The following is a 23,251-nucleotide window of genomic DNA, read 5'->3' as shown; positions in this document are numbered from 1 at the left end:
CCGGAGGTGACTGTAGATCTGCACCTGAGAGATGTGTCATAGGGCAGTGAACCTGATATCTGTGTATGTGTAATATATAAATATATTATTTTATTGGGCAGGGTGTCAGCTATATACTATAGGACACTGTATCTGCTGTGCACTTCACTCTGTATTGGAATAAACGATCTGGTTAGGAAACAGCCAACAAGCAGTTGACCAGTCCTCAGCGGAGGCATGCACGGGGGTTTTATACACCAAAAAAAGCCAACATACGTTTGTGACAAAATCCACAGCAAATCCCAGACTGGCACTGCCATGGGGTGTGGCTGGCACTGCCATGGGGGGGGGGGGTCACTGTGTGGCTGGCACTGCCATGGGGGGGGGGGTCACTGTGTGGCTGGCACTGCCATGGGGGGTCACTGTGTGGCTGGCACTGCCATGGGGGGGGGGTCACTGTGTGGCTGGCACTGCCATGGGGGGGGGGATCACTGTGTGGCTGGCACTGCCATGGGGGGGGGGGGGTCACTGTGTGGCTGGCACTGCCATGGGGGGTCACTGTGTGGCTGGCACTGCCATGGGGGGGGGGGGATCACTGTGTGGCTGGCACTGCCATGGGGGGGGGTCACTGTGTGGCTGGCACTGCCATGGGGGGTCACTGTGTGGCTGGCACTGCCATGGGGGGTCACTGTGTGGCTGGCACTGCCATGGGGGGTCACTGTGTGGCTGGCACTGCCATGGGGGGGGGTCACTGTGTGGCTGGCACTGCCATGGGGGGGGGGGGTAACTGTGTGGCTGGCACTGCCATGGGGGGTCACTGTGTCACTGTGTGGCTGGCACTGCCATGGGGGGGGGGTCACTGTGTGGCTGGCACTGCAATGGGGGGTCACTATGTGGGGCGACACATGTTTGGCTCCATCCCCACCTCATCTTTTCCGGATATGTGTGGTCTATACGTAATTTGATTACTATAACCTTTTCCTGCTGCTACTGTGTGATGTGGTTTGATTTTCTCACTGCTTAAAGGGGTTGTCCAGTACTTTATATTACACCCTCCCCCCCCAATGTATTCAACCGGGGCCCCTAAGACTTTTTATAAATACCTTCCGTTGCAGATACTGCCTGTGAGTGGCGCTATCACTGGCCACTCACAGGCATCACGTGACCCCCGGCTGTAGCCGGTGCTGGCAGCAGCCGGGGGTCTCTGTCTTCTGCGTTCCACGGTGGATGCCAGGCTGTGGGCAGGGTTACCCCACGCCTCACACCCAGCATCCACCGCGCGCTCTGCCTCTCCCCATTCATTGGGAAAGTGCGCGGTGGATGCTCCCGCCTACAACCCAGCAGCCACCGCGGGGACCCCAGCTCTGAGTCATGCCTGTGACGTCAGCGCGGGGTCACGTGATGCCTGTGAGCGGCCAGTGATAGCGCCACTCACAGGCAATATCTGCAACGGAAGGTATTTACAATAAGTCTTAGGGGCCCCGGGGGGATACATTGGAGGGGTAATCTAAAGTACTGGACAACTTCTTTTAAAGGTTTATATTTCCCCTCTCGCTGTATGTCTATAGTATTTCTACTGTTTACCTGTTGATTATTGGTTCCTTTGAGATGAATCAGTATCTGGATCCAGAATTATGGTTTAGGGGAGGTGTTTGAGCTTGTTTTCCATTACATTGGACAGTGGTACATTTAGCTGTACGCCTTTTGTTGTTTATAATTGGTTTTATCTGCTGTGTTTATGTATTTTGTATCTTTGCAATAATATTTTGGGAGCTGTAGTTCTGCCTTTGCATGTACCGTATTGTGTTATTGCATTGTTATGGGGAAACACTGTCACTGGTACTGTTATGGGGTGGGGGAGCTATTGTGGTCTGGCGCTGGGTCGCTGGCACTGATAGGGTATGTGCACACGTTAAGTATTTGGTGCTAAAATTTCTGAATCGCTTGGTAGGAAAAACGCGTGTTTTTTGCTGCTTTTTTTACTTGAGTTTTTGCAAATCTGTGAGTCACAGATAAGCAGCGTGTGCATGAGATTTTCAGGATTCTCATTCACTTTGGTTGGCATCAGGAAACCCTTCAGGTTTTGTAACAAATCTGCGTTGAAAAAACGCAGCAAAAATGCATTGTATGCACACAGTCTTATGGGCCAGACAGAATTCTGGTGTATTTTAGATCTGTATTGTAAATCTGCCCTTGGGGTTTATTCACAGGTATTAAAACCCACCCTGTTCCTCTGTAGAGGTGCCAGCTGACAAGTGTCTATCACTGGCTGCTCGTGCTTTTATTACCTGTTTATACAGTTTTAGATATATCAATGATTATGTATATTACACCATGTTCAGTGAAACCGTGGTATACCAATATTATCAGTATATATGTGCCAGTAGCTCACGATTTAAAAAAAGAAATTAAAAATACTTTTTTTTTTTTTTTAAATAATAAATCGACTTAGTTGCATTGAAAGCATGGCTGACTGCGTCTAACCCAGCTGAGGCTATGGCTGCCCTGTGTGTACCGCCTGCACCTTTTTGGCATATTATATGGCTCTATCCACAATGTGCTAGACCTGTTGTCTAGATGGAGATACCGCCATTTTTCTTGGCTTCTGCATTGTGGCCAAAATGCAGAAAACTACCACAATACTCTATCATTCCCACTTTAGCTCTGCATTCCTTTGCAATATGTCTTTTGGACAGTAGATGGCGGTAGAGTTGTACTGTTTACATTGACATGAGGCTTACTATTGTGTATACGCAGAAGTAAGGTGGGTGGTAGAGACCATTGGATTTTAGGAACGAGACCCTTTTTGATTATTTGGGATCCTGTATATGTAGCAGTATATAGTCTCATATTTCTGCCTTTTGCCTTCCATTCATCTTCTATTGTTCAGAGACTTGGTTTTTTAATGTTCCATTTTTTTTTCTGTTTAGATCTTTTTTTTGGATTAAATAAAAAACATGTTTCATTAGGTTGTATTTCCACATTTAACATCATGATATAGAGAGGAATTTTTAAAGATAATCTGCCATTTGATTAATTCTGCCCAAATCACAGGCTGCATGAATCAGAGCCTTACTGAAATCCGTTATGCAATATAAATGGAAGATCGGGACAGGGATGAGAGCTGAAGACGAGCCTGGTCTAGTGCTGCCCCCAGGCTGGCTTTCTGTGTGATTGACAGGTGTCTCCCTCGTGTGTACACATAGGCAGAGACCTGTCAATCCGTGCAGCTACGCTGGGAAGAGACATCCAGACTAGCCAGTTTCAGACTCAGGACCTGAGGGTATGTATGAGTTATACATACTCCCCGGCCAGTGGACGTGGCCTTTCTCCATACAATTGTATAGAGGCAGGCTGCCAGGAGTATGTATAACGCATTCATACTCTCCGATCCTGGATCTGAAACCAGCGACTCCTCGCTGTGCACATTCCGGGCGCTGGGAGGATTCAGAAGTCTATAGTCACACAGAGCGACTGCACACTTATTGGTTTGGACCGGACAACCCCTTTTAAGTAACTCATCCTAATGTGATGGCTGGAGCTGCTTCTCTTTGGGGCAGTTGTGATGTTAGGTGGTATGGATGATGTTGCTACTGCTTTTCCAGATTTGCATTGGTCTGTAGCGCAGGCGACTCTTTTTTATAAGTTTTGTAAAGAACTTGCAGCAGTAAGTTCTGATCACAGATGTATGTTACACTGCAGGTTCCCTCAATGTGAGAAATTCATCACTGCTCATGTTACATTTATAGAACTCAAGGAGTGGGAGATCTGCCGTATACATCACATAGGAGATACCGAGACCGCCATATGCATCACACAGGAGACACCGGGGGCTGCCGTATAGACATCACGCAGGAGACACCGGGGGCTGCCGTATAGACATCACGCAGGAGACACCGGGGGCTGCCGTATAGACATCACGCAGGAGACACCGGGGGCTGCCGTATAGACATCACGCAGGAGACACCGGGGGCTGCCGTATAGACATCACGCAGGAGACACCGGGGGCTGCCGTATAGACATCACGCAGGAGACACCGGGGGCTGCCGTATAGACATCACGCAGGAGACACCGGGGGCTGCCGTATAGACATCACGCAGGAGACACCGGGGGCTGCCGTATAGACATCACGCAGGAGACACCGGGGGCTGCCGTATAGACATCACGCAGGAGACACCGGGGGCTGCCGTATAGACATCACGCAGGAGACACCGGGGGCTGCCGTATAGACATCACGCAGGAGACTCCGGGGGCTGCCGTATAGACATCACGCAGGAGACTCCGGGGGCTGCCGTATAGACATCACGCAGGAGACACCGGGGGCTGCCGTATAGACATCACGCAGGAGACTCCGGGGGCTGCCGTATAGACATCACGCAGGAGACTCCGGGGGCTGCCGTATAGACATCACGCAGGAGACTCCGGGGGCTGCCGTATAGACATCACGCAGGAGACTCCGGGGGCTGCCGTATAGACATCACGCAGGAGACTCCGGGGGCTGCCGTATAGACATCACGCAGGAGACACCGGGGGCTGCCGTATAGACATCACGCAGGAGACACCGGGGGCTGCCGTATAGACATCACGCAGGAGACACCGGGGGCTGCCGTATAGACATCACGCAGGAGACACCGGGGGCTGCCGTATAGACATCACGCAGGAGACACCGGGGGCTGCCGTATAGACATCACAGGAGGAGCTACCGCTGCTGTCTTCTACTGTTGGATGGGAGCGCATCTTGTGCTAACTTCGCCCACAAAGTGTCTCTGGCCAGCTTGAGGACTTAATCTTGCATCGCAGCTGCCATCCCAAGAGCTGCGGTCCCCTGGAATCTGCTGGGGAACGGAGAAATGTAAATGGCCCACGGGCCTGAGGTACCCACCCCTAGTTTATGTGATATTTTACAGCACTTCCTTTCTGATTAGGTGCCAACATTTTAATGGAAAAACTATTGCAGCACGCTGCTCTTTTGTTTTTTTTCCAGGAAAAATTATCGAACTTGTGATGATATCAGTGTGAACTTAGCCTTAGGTTGGGTTCAGATGAGCATATTTTGCGATCTGTATATAGATCGCAATGTCAGTGAGTCAAGATACCCGCTGTCAGTCTGGGTATTGGGGTCTATATACAGATCGGGAAATGCATTCGTCTGAACCTGGCCTTACAGGAGGAGGCTGGTGCCTTACGGTGAAGCTGCCACGTGTGGCTGACAACCGTGCCCACCTGTGGCCACCAATGAATGCAGGAGTATGTGCTAACAGTGAGGTGCACAAATTGTGATTACCGCGCTCATTCCTTTGGGGATCTTTTTCTTTTGTTTACTTCTGTGTATTTTTTTTGGCTACAAAACGTTTTTACAGTTGGCGTTCATTACAAATTAGCCTCTGCTCTTATTGCTAGCAGCAGAATGAGCTATCTGAGCTTCTCTCAGTGAGCTAGTTCTGATAAGAATATATAAAACAGTTACAAACTTTGAGCTCATCTGTACTGCGTTATGGACCACATGAACGTTGCTCTGAGCCTTTAGGTCACAAATCAGCTGACAAGATCTCAGAAAAGGACAGATAAAGCTAGAGCCACACTATTTTTGTGGCAATAGCCAGGCAGTATGAGCCCGACTGCGGCCACTGTCAGGATGGATACCGGTGCATCTGGCCACCATAGGGATCCATTATAAAGAAACATCTAACGTGTGGTATAAGTTCCTTTGCAGTGGCCCTATATGGATAAATGCAGTACATTTTAATTAATAGATCTGAGAATAAAAAATATGTTCCACAATTGGATGTGTTAAAAAATATGTCCCCGTGCTGAGATAATCTTATAAATGTGCCCCTGCTGTGTACTGTGTAATGGCTGTGCCTGACCGTACAGGAACATGGTCTGATCATACCACAGCTCCTGGGCAGGGGAGGAAGGAAAACAGTATACACTGCGTTCCAAATTATTATGCCAAAAGTGTTTAGGAGTGATAAGGTAAGAATTTTTTTTTGTCAGTTAAACTCATTGATGGTGATGTGTGTCAGGGCTCTTTATATCACTGTAAGCAATTGCAGACACCTGTGCTAATTAGTTTGGCAGGTGTGTCCAATGAAAGGCAAGATTACTTAAGAAGGCTGTCCAACATTATTAAGCAGCCTACATTTTCTGCCAAAATGGGAAAGAAAAAGGATGTGTCGGCTGCTGAGAAGCAACAAATTGTGGAGTGTTTAGGTCAAGCCATGACTACAATCAACATTGCCAAGACACTTCATCGTGATCATCGCACAATCAAGAAGTATGTAGCTGATTCACAGTACACACGTGTGCATGCTGATAAGGGAAAATTGAGGACTCTTTCCTACAGGCAATTATGTCAGGTTAAAAGAGCAGCGGCAAAAAAGCCTTGTCATAGCAGCAGACAAGTTTTTAAAGCTGCTGGTGCCTCCAACGTCCCCTGAACAACAAGATGCAGGGTCCTTCAGAGGTTTGCAGCTGTGCGTAAGCCATCCTGTCGACCTCCTCTATCCACTGCACACAAGCAGAAACGGCTCCAGTGGGCCAAACAATACATGAAGACTGACTTCAAAACTGTTTTGTTCACCGATGAGTGCCGTGCAACGCTCGATGGTCCAGATGGATGGAGTGGAGGATGGCTGGTTGATGGACACCCCATGCAAACACGGCTACGGCGCCAACAAGGAGGAGGTGGAGTAATGTTTTGGGCTGGAATCATGGGGAGAGAGATTGTCGGCCCCTTTAGGATCCCTGAAGGGGTAAAGATGAACTCCATAATGTATGTGGAGTTTCTCAAACAGCACTTCCTGCCATGGTTCAAGAAGAAGAACCGTGCATTCCACAGCAAGATCATTTTCATGCATGATAATGCACCGTCTCATGCTGCACATAAAACATCTGCATCTCTGGCTGATATGGGCATAAAAGGGGACAAACTTATGGTGTGGCCCCCATGCTCCCCTGACCTCAACCCCATTGAGAACCTCTGGAGCATCATTAAAAGGAGTGTCTATGATGGCGGGAGGCAGTTCACATCTAAGCAACAGCTCTGGGAGGGTATTCTGTCCTCATGCAAAACAATTAAAGCAGAAACCATCCAAAACCTGACAAATTCAATGGACGAGAGAGTTCAGAAGCTCCTTTCGAACAAGGGGTCCTATGTGCAAATGTAACATCACCTAGAATAAAGTTTTGAGTTGAAAACTGTTTGATTTCAGTTTGTAATAACCTGCTAATGCTTATAATTTCAAAAATGACCATTTTTTTGTTCTGTATTAAAATGAAAAGGTTGAAAACTCTGCTGTGCATAATAATTTGGAACATGCATTTTGAGTGCAGTTTGAGTTTTTTATTTTTTTAAAAATATACTGTTATCATAGGCAGTTTGTACAAAAACCTTTCAATTGTACTCTAATAGTTATTTGACTGGAAAATTACAATGACTGCAATTCATATAGGTAATTTGGGAAAATCTGAGAAAATATTATTTGCATAATAATTTGGAAAACAGTGTACAGACAGGACAGCCGGAGATCACAGCTGCTGCTTTCTGTGAGGTAAACAAGTTTTTAAACAGGCAGAGAAATGTTTTACCTCACAGAAAGCAGCAGCTGCGATCACCGGCTGTAATATCTGTATCCTCTCTCTTGCTTCCGCCTCTGCCCAGGAGCTGTGGTATGATCAGACCATATTCTGTACACGGTCAGACACAGCCATTACACAGTACACAGCAGGGGCACATTTATAAGATTATCTCAGCACAGGAACATTTTATTTAAAACATTCAAGTGTGGAACTTATTATTATTCCACAATCTATTGATTCAAGTGTATTTTGTTCATGGGAAAACCCCTTTAAGAAGTGACATAAGACTGAACACGTGCACAACAATGTAGTTTTTGTATTGCTGTGCAGCGCTTCTTCAGGCAAGCTCTAGGTGGGATCTGCCTGATTAAGCTGTTGCGTGCACGTATCCATAGGGTATTCTGGCATACATTTTACATTGGACTGTATAGATCAGTGTGAGGACTTTGGTCTTGTACACCCAGACATCAGTATATACAGGTGTGTCTATTGGGAGTAGCTGGCAACTTGTGTAACTGGTTGTTTCTTGGTTACTATAACCTTGCTCCATTCTTACGTGTTCCCATGTTGCCTCTCCTCGCCATCTATTCCCATGCTACATCTGGTTATTTTACCTTATTAACGATCATGGCCCTTTCAGTCATGTATGAGACCTAGTGCTGATGAGCCGGAGATTCGCTGCCAATACTCTGAGTGCTGGATGGGGTCGGACCGCTCTGCTTTTTGTTCACAAGATTTTAGGAATAAGTCTTGTGCATTATGTGTTATTTCTTTAGTATTCACACTTTTGTTTTACACATCCTCTTTTTTATTTTTTTTTTTATTTCAAAAACTCTGTCGCCAGATGTTACTTTAAAAGGCTAACAAATAATTGTAATAAGCTTGTTATACTATTGCTAACCAGTAGCTTACCACTAATATTGACAGACCATGAGAACCATGCGTTTTGGTGGGAGGAAGGAGTCCCGGCATGTCCGTCGGGCCTGCGCCTCCCGCCTCGTCCGTTGGGCCTGCGCCTCCCGCCTCGTCCGTTGGGCCTGCGCCTCCCGCCTCGTCCGTCGGGCCTGCGCCTCCCGCCTCGTCTGTCGGGCCTGCGCCTCCCGCCTCGTCCGTCGGGCCTGTGCCTCCCGCCTCGTCCGTCGGGCCTGCTCATATGAGTCTTGGCACAGCAGGCATGATGTCTTCACTAGATCATACCTGCTGTACACCGCCTCATCCACAATCTGCACAGAGAAAAGCAGCACATTGTGGGACAGAGAGAAGGCGAGTAGTCCAAATTTTTTTCTTATTTTATCCGTCAGTACTTGTAGTGGAACTGTATGGCCTCAAAGTAGGGAGACCATCATATTGTTTAGGAAGCTGTGGAGGCCATTATAATGTGTTGGAGGGCCATGGGGAGACACACACCGGCTATAGTCCATAACCATGTTCGCATGATTGCATATTCTCAAAAAAAGATGTTTTTTTTATCCAATTTGCTAATCAAAATTGTCCGTTCAAGTGATTGGTTATCTTAAAAATGGGTAGCACTTGGATGTCGTCTATGTGTCATTCTAGAGATTTTTATTGCTTAATGGGTGGGGGCAAGTGTTTGATTTTATTTTATTTTTTTTGTTTTCTCCCAAGCAAGAATAAAACGATAGTAAAAATGGATGAAAAGCAAATCCAGCATATCACACTGGTAAAAAATGGTCCTTTTCTTTTTTTTTTGTCTGAATGAGGCTTTAGAATATATGAATATCCACGTAACAAAAATGAAAAGTACACTGGCCACCCAGTAACTGCAGCTTGGTATGCCATTCTCTGAAATTTTGCATAGTTTCACAGAGAACGATTCCAGTTTGAAAAGCCGACCTGGGACTATAGGGAGAGAAGTGACTAGTTTGGCCTAGCCCCGGCCGGCTCCTCCTTGCCCTGCGGTGATTGACACCCCATATGTGTGCATAAGAAAAGATGGGCTAGGAGAAGGCAGCCAGGGGTTGCCCCAAACTAGTCACATCTCTTTGTATGATCCCTGACCTGCTTTTCAAACTGTTTTCTCTGAAACGTGTAGCGCTTCGTAGAAAAGCATACCTGGCTACAATCACGCTGCGTGGTTCGGGCAGCATGAATCTAGTGACAGGTTCTTTAAATGCCTCCATACACATTATACTATCGTCACCCGAACCAGTCAAGATCGTCAGCTGACAGTGTAATGTGTTTTAAGTCGTCCTGACTCTTCCTCAACAGATGATGTTGAAGAAGACAAAGGATCCAGCATGTCTTAATTTAGATTGTCGATCCTTTCTGCTCTTTAATGGAGAACACAGGAGCGCCCCTTAGTATGGAGGAATAGTGAAAGAAATCTGTAGGCCAACATCTATACTGTACAGATTGGGAAAAGATAATTGTGTTCTATCTTCTCATTAGAGGTGGATAAACTATTGACTGCTAGTGTTCTGCCAGATAAGATAGGATAACCACACTGCACACAGATCAGGCTCAGTATGCTTCTCCAGTGACACTCCCTGGCCTCTATGGGAGGAGGCTATTCAGTCATCTCATGGAGATTGATCATCTATGACTTTTCTCTGACAATTGACTCCTATTTAGTTTAGCTGCCACCCCCTGCAGTATTGTCTATACAGATAATACAGGAGGAATGTGTGAGCCTGTCCAGGGAAGCTTAATGCAATGTGTCACCAGAAAATGACCCATTGTCTAAAGTTAATCTATCACAGAGATAAACCCTCCTAAATTGTCTATATGGGCATGCAGGTCATAGGAATTTGAATTTAAGTGATGGCTTGCAGTGATATCCACATTTATCTTTATATTTAAATGTAATGAGGAGTTAAAGGGATCTGTCAGTAGAATCAACTTACCTGAGCCGTCTATATGGGCACTTAGGTCATAGGAAGTTGAACAAAGTGATATCTAGGATCCGATGTTTTATTCCAGAGAGATCCATGTGTTTCTTATATGTAAATGAGCTGTTAATATCTATGGGCTGGACACTGATCTGTATTGGACTCCGCCTCCAGAGCTAATGTTAAATGAAAGGGGGAGTTACCAGTGTGAGACATGTAACGAACACAGAACAGGAGAAATTAAATTTGCCTTCTTGCACACACATTTTTTGCCGCACTCTGAGCTCTGCTGTATTGCAACAATATTACACCCTGTCTGCCTGTGAGCTGGAAGCTGAAGCTGAGAGGAACCTGCAGATGTGTGAGGTATAATCACACACAGCTCTACAGAGATCAGGAGAGCAGAGAGCGGCCATCATACATCACACTGGTAACACTGACAACCATCATACATCACACTGGTAACTAGATTCTCATGCCGATCAGTGTCCAGCCCATAGCCTGGAACAGCTCCTTTACATTTAAGAAAAACATGGATTTCTTCAAAATAACGTGCTCCTGATGGCGTTGCGTCGCCGTGCTCCTGATGGCGTTGCGTCGCCGTGCTCCTGGTGGGATGCATGTGTGATCAGCAGGTATTGTGCACACATTCTAGTCTAATACATATGGACAACCATGCATGCCTCTCGGCTGGTACTTGATAGCTCAGCACGATCAGCGCCTCTCTCCTCCCATTGGTAAAGAATCCTTTAAATAAACATTTTAAGAAGAAAAAAAAAACTTTGAACAGATTCCTTTTAACTCCCTTGCAGTCACTGTGTCCATCATACTCTGTAGTACAGCTATTGCCAGGAACTTTCTCAGAAAGTTTTCTTTATCACTTACCCACAGGGCAGATGATAAAAGTATGATCAGTGGCGGGTCACATTACTGACACCCCAAGACTCATTAGAACAGGGGCTAGATTCCCTGTTTCTCCTCACTGCATGACTGCAGAGAAATTGATCACCTGTCTTTTGCACAGGCAATAATGTATTTTCTAGGGAACATCCTTACAGAAGTCAGGCCTTTCTATTTTCTGTCTCTTTGTATGGTGGCGGCACTATATATCTGCAGACGTCTGTTGTGTAGTTTATTGGAAACAAAAAATAAATATCCTACCGAACAGACAAGATCATACACGTCTGCACCCTTAATAATGCCCCTGATTTTAATTTCCTCTTGGTTATCTTCATCCCTATGTATGATGAAAACACGTCCTTGCTAGACCAGATTAACCTCTTTACGGCATTTTTTCTCTGGGTTGCATTCCTCTACAATCTCAGTAAACAGCTTTGAGGATAACAATGTCCGGCATTCTAATGAGTTTGACTACCAGATACAGAGGATGAAATGACCTCCTGAATGTTCTATACGAGTCCAGTAAGCGGGCAGCGCACCATCATACACGCCGCTTACAGCTTGTAATACCCTGCCGCCTGTATATTTGTGCTTATATGATGGTGGCGCTTGCTCATTACTGAAGCGTTTTATTGAGCGTGCACCTAAACATGGCGATCATGAGCCGTCAGCTCGTAAATGTGTCATTTACCATGTAAAAATGCCATAATGTGCTCTATACTGTAAATCATAGGAGACACTCAACGATTCTCTGCAAGAGCTCTGCTTGCTGTGATTTTATACGTCACAAATAATTAAGTTTTAAGAAAAATTTCACGTACTTTTGTACTTGTTGCAGATCTTCAGAGCGCAGGTGCAGTGTAGTGTACGTTAGGGCTCATTCATACGTCCAGGTATTTCCGGTAATGGAAAAAACAGTACCGGAGATGTCCGTGTGTATGATACATATGGCTACCATGTGCTACATCAGTATCACACGTGCCGGTGCCTGGGAATCAGTGGTACAGTTAGTGCTGTTCCCAAGTGCCAGGTGCTGAACGCTGCCCTCATCATTGTCCCCTGCTTGCGCTACGATCAGCACCAGCAGGGGACAATTTTGAGAGTAGTATTCTGCTTCTGCTGTATCCTAGTGTAAAAATAAGAATAAAATGTAAAAAATCCTTATACTCACCTGTTCGAAGATGAAATAAGTGTCCTACGCTGTAATCCATGTGACCACACTCGCAGAGGAGAACGACTCGTTCCAGCGAGCGGGCCCCTGACCTGCGCTGAGCTCACCGAGCGGTGTCCAGTCACTCAATGAGCTCAGCGCAGTTCAGGGGCCCGCTCGCTGCAGCGAGTCATACGCCTCTGCTCCTCAGTATGTGCGGTCCCCTCAAGCCACCGCAAACACTGATGCAGAATTGTTGGTCAGATGGATTACAGTATGTCGGACAGGTGAGTATTATAGTTGTCCCCTGTAAAAAAAAAAAAAAAAAAATGGCTTTTGGGAATTAGGTGTAAAGTGAGAATAATGTTTTTTATTTTATTCTTATTTTTACACTAGGACACAGCGGGTGCAGAATAGAACTCTCAATATTGTCCCCTGCTGCTGCTGATCGCAGGGGACAATGATGACAGATGCCTGCAGCACCCGGTGCCTGGGAACAGCGCTAACTGTACAGCTGATTCCCAGGCATCGGTACGTGTCATCCGTGTGGCATCAGTGTGCACTTGTACGGGACGTTTTGCGGCCCATGCTGCGGGTAAAAAAAACCCAGACATTTCAGCATGTTTTTCCCACGGACATACGGTCCGTGGAAACACACTGACATGTGCACAGACCCATTCATTTTAATGGGTCTGCTTGTGTCAGTGTATCCGGTACGTGTGGAAACGGTCACCACACATACTCGAAGCACAGACATGTGAAAGAGCCCTAAGGGTGTGTGCACCTGTGTAGTATTGAAAGCAGATTTTTCTGCATAAAAAAGAGTGTTGGCAGGAAAATGCTGCATAAAATACGTGCATTTTTTACTTGTTTTTTCTTATGATTTTGATGTGTTGTGTTGTTTTTTTGTTTTGTTTTTTTTTAATGGGTGAAAAACGCTTAAGAATTGACATGCTGCTGGTATGAAAAAACACTTTGGTTCAAATCCGCAAGGAAACAATAAGCAGCAGATTTCAGAAATCTCATTCACTTTGCTTGCACTGGAATGTGCAGCTTTTTTTACCCTTGAAAAACATGCCAGAAAATACGCTGCAGCGTGTGAACAAGTCCTAATTGTAAGGTACTGAAGGAAGGAAATGTGCAGAGGTTTGAGGGCATCTCTGTATCAGAGATACAGTGCATATTATTCATAGCACACTATTTGTCAGGGTTATCTTTCAGATTTGCCCCCAAAATGTATATTGCAATACTATGGGTAACACATTTATCATAAGAACACACGTTGTTCCAGATAATCCATAAGACCAGTACGTGTGGTGTCCGTTTTCACGGGTACTGGAGACACGTACACATGCACACCCATTATAATCTTTGGGGATGTGCGCATGACCGTGTTATCACACAGACCGTGTTATCACACATAGACACGTCCGTTTTTTTTTTATGGCAGCACGGATGACAACTTGGTCACACTATATAAATCCATGCAAACAGTATGGATTTATATAGTGTGACCGTAAAAGAATGGTAAAAAATAAAAAATCTATACCTACCTTCTGATGGCCCCCGGAGTCTTTATTCGCTCCATCCTGGCTGCCAGCAGCTCGCGGTACACTGAAGGACCTGCCGTCACATGACTAAATGACATCACCGCAGGTCCTTCAGTCCACCGCGAGCTGCCGGCAAGCGAACACAAGCACACCGGGGGCCATCAGAAGGTAAATATAATGTTTATTTTTTATTTTTTTACAGGTTCTATGGTACCCAGGTCTGGAGGAGAGTCTCCTGTCTCCTGCATCGTGGGCACACAGCCTTAATATAGAAAAATACCCTCCCCAATAGATACATGAAAGATGAATGGGAAGAGAACACGTAAAAAAATAATAATAATAATAATCACAGCATATAGCTCATTCAAATCCATTCATCAAGTGGTCTATAGCGAGAGGAAGGGTAACCTACCAAGAAAGTGCAGTGTGTCACATGGGGATGGTGAGAGTGGTTGCCTGACACACATTTCGCGGCGTCTCAAGCCGCTTTCTCAAGGGCAGAGAGTGTATACTGATTGTGACCCAAGGTCTATATATATATCCTCACTAATAATAATAATAATAATATATCCTCACTGTCTCCTGAGGATCTGGTCACGTGGTCTGCGCACCTCGCACCCGGAATTGGCCAGCTAGAGCTGGGGGCGCGCCACACGGACCTCATAATGGTGGAGTAGATGATGCCAGAATGCGCATGCGCACGGCGGCAGAAACACGCCGTGTGCACCCCAGCCGTCAAGCTGCCCGCTGCGCATGCGCGGGAATGAAAATCCCACACAGGCGCAGAGCGGCACATAGACGGCCAGGCGCACGCGCACCGCGACCCCCAACGCTCACACGCGCACAGCGTACTGGAACCCCCAACAGGTACAGTGAGATAAAGACTTATAGTCATATCAAATGGACAATGGGATGAAAAAGGAGGGGGATAAATACAAAAGGAAGACATGGCTAAAAAGAACCAAGATGACACAAACGTATAAAGAATCAGGCAAAAATGGCACATATATACTAGAATATATACATAAGGCACATCATCTTGTCTTGTAAACACATATCCCGCAAAAAACGCAAATCCAAAGTAGACATCCACATTTCACCATTGTCCATAATAGCCAAGAGTCACATCGCTTCAGATATACAGGTGTGCTCTAACAAAGGAGGAAGAAAAAAAGAAAACAATAAATATCCACAAAACAAATAAAATTAAAATCACATAAAATCCAGATCCCCCTTAAGATCACCTCCCTCACTTCTAACGAAAAAGAGAGAAGTGTAGGGATGAGAATGTACAGGGCTAGCTGCTAAGGTCACAGAAACGAAGAGAAACTCAAGGACTCATTGAGGCCATTGGGTGCCACTGTATTTAAGCGCATGATCCATTGTGCCTCCCTCTGGGCAAGCATTTTCCTGACATTGCCCCCCCGGATCACCATATGTATCACGTCAATACCATGCACCACAAAGGAGTGAGGATTGCAATTATTATTATTATTATCACAGATATCAAGGTATCATTTTAGCATCTTGCTTCCTATGACCTGCATGTCCATATAGAAGGTTTAAGGAGGGTTGATCCTGCTGACAGATTCCCTTTAATTCACCAGGACTCAAAGTGCTAAAGCTCTCAAAACTGTGCCTTGCATGCAACATCAGCCATGCTGGTTACCCTAGATACACCATGACTAAAGCCCCCCTATGCACAATACATCGCTGACAGTGGAACAAAGGTTTATGGTTTGGCTGGCAGCTATCTCTACCAACTCTTACCCAAAAGCTTAGCTCAGGGGATCCTGTGTTCCCTATGAGAGACATACTACCATAATTCTCTGGCGTCAGCTTATCTCAGGGAGAACAGAAGGATTGACAGTCCAAAATTGGACATGCCGGATCCTACACTTCCCTGACATTATTTGTCTGGGGAGAGCCCAGAGGACCCTATACACATTAAACTGACCACCAATCCCCCTGATATCGGCAGGATTGGCTAATATTAGACTAATTCATATAGGGAAATGTACACTAAATACTCCTTGATCAGGTGAAATGATTTTGAAGCTTGCTTCAAAATCATTGTTATTGGCAGCACATCATTATGTGTAAACAGGAAATGTGCTGCCGACTTGCCAAGAACAATGATATTTTATGCATGCAGAGGAATCTATTAGGCTACGTGCCCACTATGCGTTTTTCAAGTGTTTTTGCCTCGGAATTTCCGCAGCAACAACGCTTAAAAAAAACGCTTGGTAATACGTGCCCCATGGTCCCCAATGATAATCCGCATGCGCAGCGCACATGCTGCGGACATTTCCGCTGTGGATTATCATTGTGGAAAAATACGCAGCATGTCCATTAATTTTGTGGACACGCAGCGTAATTGCCGCCATTGACTTGCATTGAATCGCTTAATATCCACATGACTACATGTGCACATGCGGATATTAAGCGATTCAATGTGAGGATGGTACCCGGGTCTGGAGAAGAGGAGACTCTCATCCAGACCCAGGTACCATAGTACCTGTAAAAAAAAGAATTTAAAATAAAAAATAAACATATACTCACCTTCCGATGGCCCCCGGTCTCCTGTATGATGCGTCCCGTCTCTTGTACGGCTCGCGACGGTCTAAAAGGACCTTCCATGACCTTCCATTATGTCATTTAGTCATGTGACAGGTCACGCGACCGCTAACATCGGCAGTTGCGTGACCTGTCTCGTGACTAAATGACGTCATGGCAGGTCCTTTCACACCACCGTGAGCCGCCCAAGAGACCGGATGGAGCAGAGAAAAGACCGGGGGCCATCGGAAGGTGAGTATAATGTCTTTTTTTGTTATTTTTTTACCATTTTCATTCTTTTTTTCAACTATTAACTTGGTCACACTATATAAATCCATGCCGGTTGCATGGATTTATATAGTGTGACCAAGTTGTCAAGCACTTTCCAAGTGATGCTAAAATCGCTTGGAAAAGCGCTTGATAACCCGCATGCGGAAATGCATGTGAAGAACGCTTCACATCTGCATGTCCCTGGCAGGAAAAACGCATGTACAATCCGCATGTACAATCCGCATGCGTTTTTCCTGCCAGGGAGATGCAGCATTTCTGCATCGTGGGCACTTAGCCTTACTGCTTTTTTATGCACATGGCATTGTGGTCGTCCTTCCTAAACAAAATATTAAACGACAACTGATTGACTTGCGTGTAGCCGATCAGCTGACATTTAACACCTTCACCACCTTGCGTTTTTCGTTTTTTGCTCTTCTTCTTCCCAGAGCCATAACTTTTTTTATTTTAGTTTTTTTGTCAATATGGCCTTGTGAGGGCTTGTTTTTTGCGGGACAAGTTGTACTTTTGAAGGACCCCATTGGTTTTACCATATCGTGTACTGGAAAACGGAAAAAAAATTCAAAGTGCGGTGAAATTGAAAAAAAAAATGCAATACCACAATTTTGTTTTTCCTTTTTTTTTTTCAACCATTTTCAGTAAATGTTAAAAATGACCTGCCATTATGATTCCCCAGGTCATTACGAGTTTGTAGGTACCAAACATATAACATGTAGCTGTTAGGGGCACATGACAGCTGATCAGATCAGCTGTCATGTCCCCGGAAAAGTGCGGGCTCCTCACCGGAGCCCGCACCGAAGAGGGGGATTCGACCTTGGACGTAATCATACACCCAAGGTCGTTAAGGGGTTAATGACCATGAGACCATGATTGAGCAGTGTAAATGCACTTTAAGCTGCAATAAGATACAATTCTGATGGCTGCTATTAAACTAGCTGGCAACTATTGTGTATGGAGCAGGCTCTGCTCCTGAGCACCCTATGTCCGCTGTATAACTATGGCAAGGCGTGTGAAGGAATTTCTTCCCTTAGTACAGGAAAAATGTAACTGACAAAGAGAATGTTCAAATGCAAGTGTGAATGTAGCCTAAGCAAGCATAATAAAGAAGAAATGAGTATACAGCAGGTGAAATAGGTATTGATCACGTCACCAATTTTCTAAGTAAATATATTTCTAAAGGTGCTATTGACATGAAATTATTTCTAGTCGTCGGTAAAAACCCATCCAATCCACACAGACAAAGACATCAAACCATAGATGTCCATATATTAAGTTATGTGTAATAATGAGAAATGACACAGGGAAAAAGTATTGAACACACTTACCGAAATGTATTTAATACTTTGTACAAAAGCCTTTGCTGGTTATGACAGGTTCAAGACTCCTCCTGTATGGAGAAACTAGTCGCATGCATTGCTCACGTGTGGTTTTAGCCCATTCCACACAAACTCTCTTCACATCCCGACGGTCCCGTGGGCTCCTTCTATGAGCTCTGAGCTTTAGTTCCTTCCATACATTTTCTATTGGATTCAGGTCAGGTGATTGACTGGGTCATTCTAACAGCTTTATTTTCTTTCTCTGAAACCAATTGCGAGTTTACTTTGCTGTGTGTTTGGGATCATTGTCTTTCTGAAATGTCCACCCTCGTTTCATCTTCATCATCCTGGTAGATGGCAGGAGATTTTTATCAAGAATGTCTCAGTACATTTGTCCATTCTTCCTTCCGTCAGTCATATGAAGTTTGCCAGTGCTTTATACTGAAAAACAGCCCCACACAATGATGTTCCCACCTCCAAACTTCACTGTTGGTATGGTGTTTTTAAGGTATTATGCAGTACGTTTTGGCTTCCCAACATGATATGTATTATGGCATCTAAAGAGTTCAATTTTGGTCTCATCTGAGCAGACTATATTCTCCGAATAATTCACAGGCTTGTCTAAATGTTGTTGAGCAAACTTTAAACACATGTGAACATGCTTTTTGTTCATCAATGGAGTGTATTATGGTGAGTGTGCATACAGGCCACGGAGGTCAATTGCATTATTCTTTGAAACAATTGTACCTGCTGATTCCAAGTCTTTCTGTAGCTCTCCACAGGTGGTCCTTGGCTCTTGTACAACTTTTCTGATTCTTTTCACTCCTCTGTCTGAAATCTTGTGAGGAGCAGAAATCTTACAGGGACCACCTGATCGTGTCTGGTTTATGGTGAACCCATCATGAGATATTGCTTGTGTGGCACCTTGGTAATGAAACACCTTTTTTATAGGCCATCAGTTCAAGCAGCTATTATTTTTTACTAAGTGGCAGGATTGCTTTCTAGTTACTGATAGATTTCAGCTGGTGTCATGACTTTCCATGGCTTTTTGCGCCTGTCTTTCTTCATGTGTTCAACACCTTTTCCCTGTGTCATTTCTCATTATTACACATAAGTTAATTTATGTAATTTATGGACATCTATGGTTTGATTTATTTTCCTGTGTGGATTGGATGGGTTGTTACCAACATCTGGTGAAACTTTCACGTCAATAGCACTTTTACAAATATATTTACTTAGAAAATTGGTGACTTGTTCAATACATATTTCACCTGCTATATATAATACAGATAATTAAAGGCATGTGTCAGACATCTTTTAAAAACATTTTTATACTATCCACTTAAAGAAGTACTCCCATTACAATTTTTTATCATCTTAATATATTGCATCATATTTTAGAGCACTGTGAACTATAGGTCACATAGTTTTAAAGTATGACATCACATGATTAAAAACTGACTAGCTGAATCCTTCTAAGCTTCATGTGGAAACAGGAGGTCAATTTTCCCTGCATGACTCATGAGTCACTGCAAAAGTCCCTGGCAGGAGGGAGGAGAGGAACAGCTGGATCAGGAGTTGAAGAGGGGAATGATAAATGCAGGGACAAGAGACTTCATGTTTCTACATAGAGCAGAGAAAACGAGAACAATTATCTGGGTAGAAAGGCAAAATGAGCAATTGTAAGTACACAGAACTATATAACATGATGACAGCAATATATTAAGACGATAAAAACTTTGCTGATGGGAGTGCTTGGCCACTAGCGCAGAGCTTTTTACTCCCATCTTTGACAACTTTTAATCTGGGATATCAGAGAGATTCCACATTATATGTTGAGAATGACAACTCGCCACCAATCTGAATTTCATGCATTTTTTTTTCCACTACGTGTGAATTAGGTTTTTAAAATCTCATCCACGTGTCAAACTGTAAATTGCCACAGATTTTTGACTTAGAGTTAATCATTCAGTGATTTTTCCGTGGTAAAAACTAAGCATATGGATGACTACTGGAGATAGAGCCTCCCTGTCTTCTCATAATTGTTTCTCTGCATCGGAGCCTTTGTGAGGCATCTGCAGACTCTGTCATTATCACTAGAGGAAAAAATACAGCATTCTGTGTTTGTTGTTTTTTTTCCTTTTAAAGTGAACCTGTCTTCACAATGTCCCCCCACCCAATATCACGATTTATATTACAAAAACAAAATTAGTAATCTACAAAAACAAAATTAGTAGTCTTTGAATTTTCACACTGGCCACTGGGGCTTTTCTATCTCTTAACTTCCTGTCCTTTCAGGAAGAGTTTACAGCAGTTTCCTTATCAGCAGAGGCAGGATTACACAGCTGATAACACAGGATCCACTATTCACAATAGGCGACCTCATTGCTCCCTGCCCTTCACAATGATCTTTGCAGACGCTCACTAGATGCTTCAATAGAAAATATGGAGTCGGGGTCTGTTCATTGCTGCTAATGTACATATGGATTTCCTGAACCAATGGAAAGTATAGTCTAAAGGAAAGAAGTGGATTGTAAAAAGCCCCAGTAGCCAGTGTGACAATAGCAAGATTTCTATTTTTGTATTTTCAGTAAGAGATCGTGATTTTGGTGGGAAATAAAAAATGTAAAAAAAAATTCAATTAGCACAAGGTTATTTTTTGATGATTGGCTCCCAATGGAAACCCTATTTTAGTCAGTTGGACTGTCATGGATACATTTCCTTTAGGCTGTGTGCCTGCGATGTGGATTTAATGCGTTTCCGCGGCTGCATTTCCGCCACAAAAACGCATGTTAAGTTGTCTGCCATGTTCCCCAATGATAATCCGCATGTGCTGCGCACATGCGGAAATTTCCACTCCGGATTATCATTGCGGAAAAATCCGCAGCACTACCATTTCTTGTGCGTAATCACGGCGAAACTGCCGCCATTGACTTGCATTGGACCGCATAACATCCGCATGTATGCATGTGGATGTTATGCGGTTCAATGCGCAGATGGTATCCGGGTCTGGAGAAGAGGAGACTCTCCTCCAACCCGGGTACCACTAGTAAAAAAAAAAAAAAAAGAATTAAAAAGTAAAAAATAAAAAAAACATTATACTTGCCTCTCCGGCGGCCCCCGGTCTCCTCTCCAGTGGCGTCCTCTGTCCTCGGTGTCCCGTGGTGTTCTGAAAGGACCTGCATTGACGTCGGTGGTCTTGTGACCTGTCAGCTGACTAAATGACGTCAATGCTGGTCCTTTCAGAACACCACGGGACGCCGAGGACAGAGGACGCCACCGGAGAGGTAAGTATAATGTTTTTTTTGTTGTTGTTGTTTTGTTTGTTTTTTTACGTTGTAATTTTTTTTTTTTTTCTTTTTTACTATTGATGCAGCATTTAAAGCAGCATAACTTGGTCACACTATTTAAATCCCATGCCGGTTGCATGGATTTATATTATGTGACCAACTTGTCAAGCACTTTCCAAGTAATGCTCAAAATCGCTTGGAAAAGCGCTTGATAACCCGCATGCAGAAATGCATGCAAAAACGCTTCTACCTGGCAGGAAAAACGCATGTAAAATCTGCATGCGTTTTTTCTGCCAAGGAGATGCAGAAATCTCAAAAAAGATTCTGCGTTGTGGGCACATAGCCTTAGGAGTTCAGGTTTTCTGTTCCTATACAGCAGGTGTAGACCTAGACTTAACCACATGTTCTTGCCATTTGGTGAAGCCTGTTTAGGGTATGTCCACAAGACATATTTTTTATATAGATTCTGTCGGGAAAAAGAGCTTAAAAATGCTAAAGAGAATGGACACAGTCCACAAAGGACACAGACATATGTACAGCCCCATAGAATATAATGGGTACGTGTTCCATCTGTGAAAACCCCAGAGGACTGAATGAGGCCATAATGGGCCCCTATAGCACCATACATTATACGTACGGTCGACCAAATCATGTGTGTGACTATAATAATAATTTTTATTTTTTTTTAGCACCAACATATTCCACAGCACTTTACAGTTTAGAGGGGACTTGTCCAGACAATAAAATACATAACAGAGTAACACATAAATCAACAGATGCCAAAAGGAGTGAGGGCCCTGCTCACAATCTATGAGGAAATAGGGGAGACATGAAAGGTAAATGGTAAAAAGTGCTTGTCATGTATGATCCGGTCATCAATATAATAAATAGGGTATTCAGATAACTCTGCATGAACCAGTCACCAGCCAGTATCTCTATAAAGCTATGTGCCCACGCTGCGGAAATGAAGCAGAAATTTTCTGCTTCATTTCTGCATGTCCTCTCCCGGATAAACGCATGCGGAATTCTGCACGCGTTTATCATGCGTTTATCGCGCGATTTCCACATGCGGAATTGTCTGGCGTTTTTTATTGCACTGCAAAGGCAATTCCGCTTGCGGAAACACAAAATCAATGAACCTGCTGCGGATTTTTCCCCGCAGCAAAAACGCTGCGGAAAAATCCGCAGCATGGGCATTGAACTTGCGTAATCACATTGAGGACCAAGGGGGGCGGATAACATAGCGTTTCACAAGCGTTTACGCTGTGGAAATTCCGCAGCATATACGCTTGAGAAACGCTACGTGGGCACATACCCTAAGAACAGACCCAGAGTACAGTGTCCATTTTAGGACATGATCAGATATCAAAATCAAACATCAGAATGATGTCCATTTGAGGCTAAATACCCTGTCTGAGAAGTGATTCTAACAAGTGATCCTGACAAGTGACTGTATTAATAAAAAAATATTCACTGTTCGCTGATGGGACTTGAACCCAAAACTCTACATCTAGAAGCTAGTGCACTAACCACTGAGCTATACACTCAATTAAGAAAACCTAAGTGTTCTATTTGGTTATATGATTTTCAGTGCAAAACTTGTCTGAAACTTATTGGGACTTTCAGAAATACCTCCTCCAAGCCAAATTCAAATGATGTGTGATTTTGATGTGTGAGTCTGATGTGTGACTTTATTCAAACATCAGAATCAGAATCACAATGACTTTTTGTCACCCTGAGGAGTATTTTCATGGTTGATCTCATAAGACAAGAAAAGCTTCCAGTCAGTGTC

The 23,251-nt window shown here is 44.3% G+C and overlaps 1 protein-coding gene across 1 annotated transcript in view; it reads left to right on the top strand.

Moving 5' to 3' along the window:
- Window positions 1-23,251, top strand: part of ABHD12 (abhydrolase domain containing 12, lysophospholipase) — an 87,864-nt gene that overhangs the window by 315 nt on the left and 64,298 nt on the right. The window lies entirely within an intron of this gene.

The sequence above is a fragment of the Phyllobates terribilis genome, unplaced genomic scaffold, assembly GCF_046119375.1.
Source record: "Phyllobates terribilis strain yellow unplaced genomic scaffold, ASM4611937v1 Scaffold_3__8_contigs__length_932513732, whole genome shotgun sequence".
NCBI lineage: Eukaryota > Metazoa > Chordata > Amphibia > Anura > Dendrobatidae > Phyllobates > Phyllobates terribilis.
Note: the sequence above shows the minus strand (reverse complement) of the source record. Positions and strands in the feature narration are given on the sequence as shown.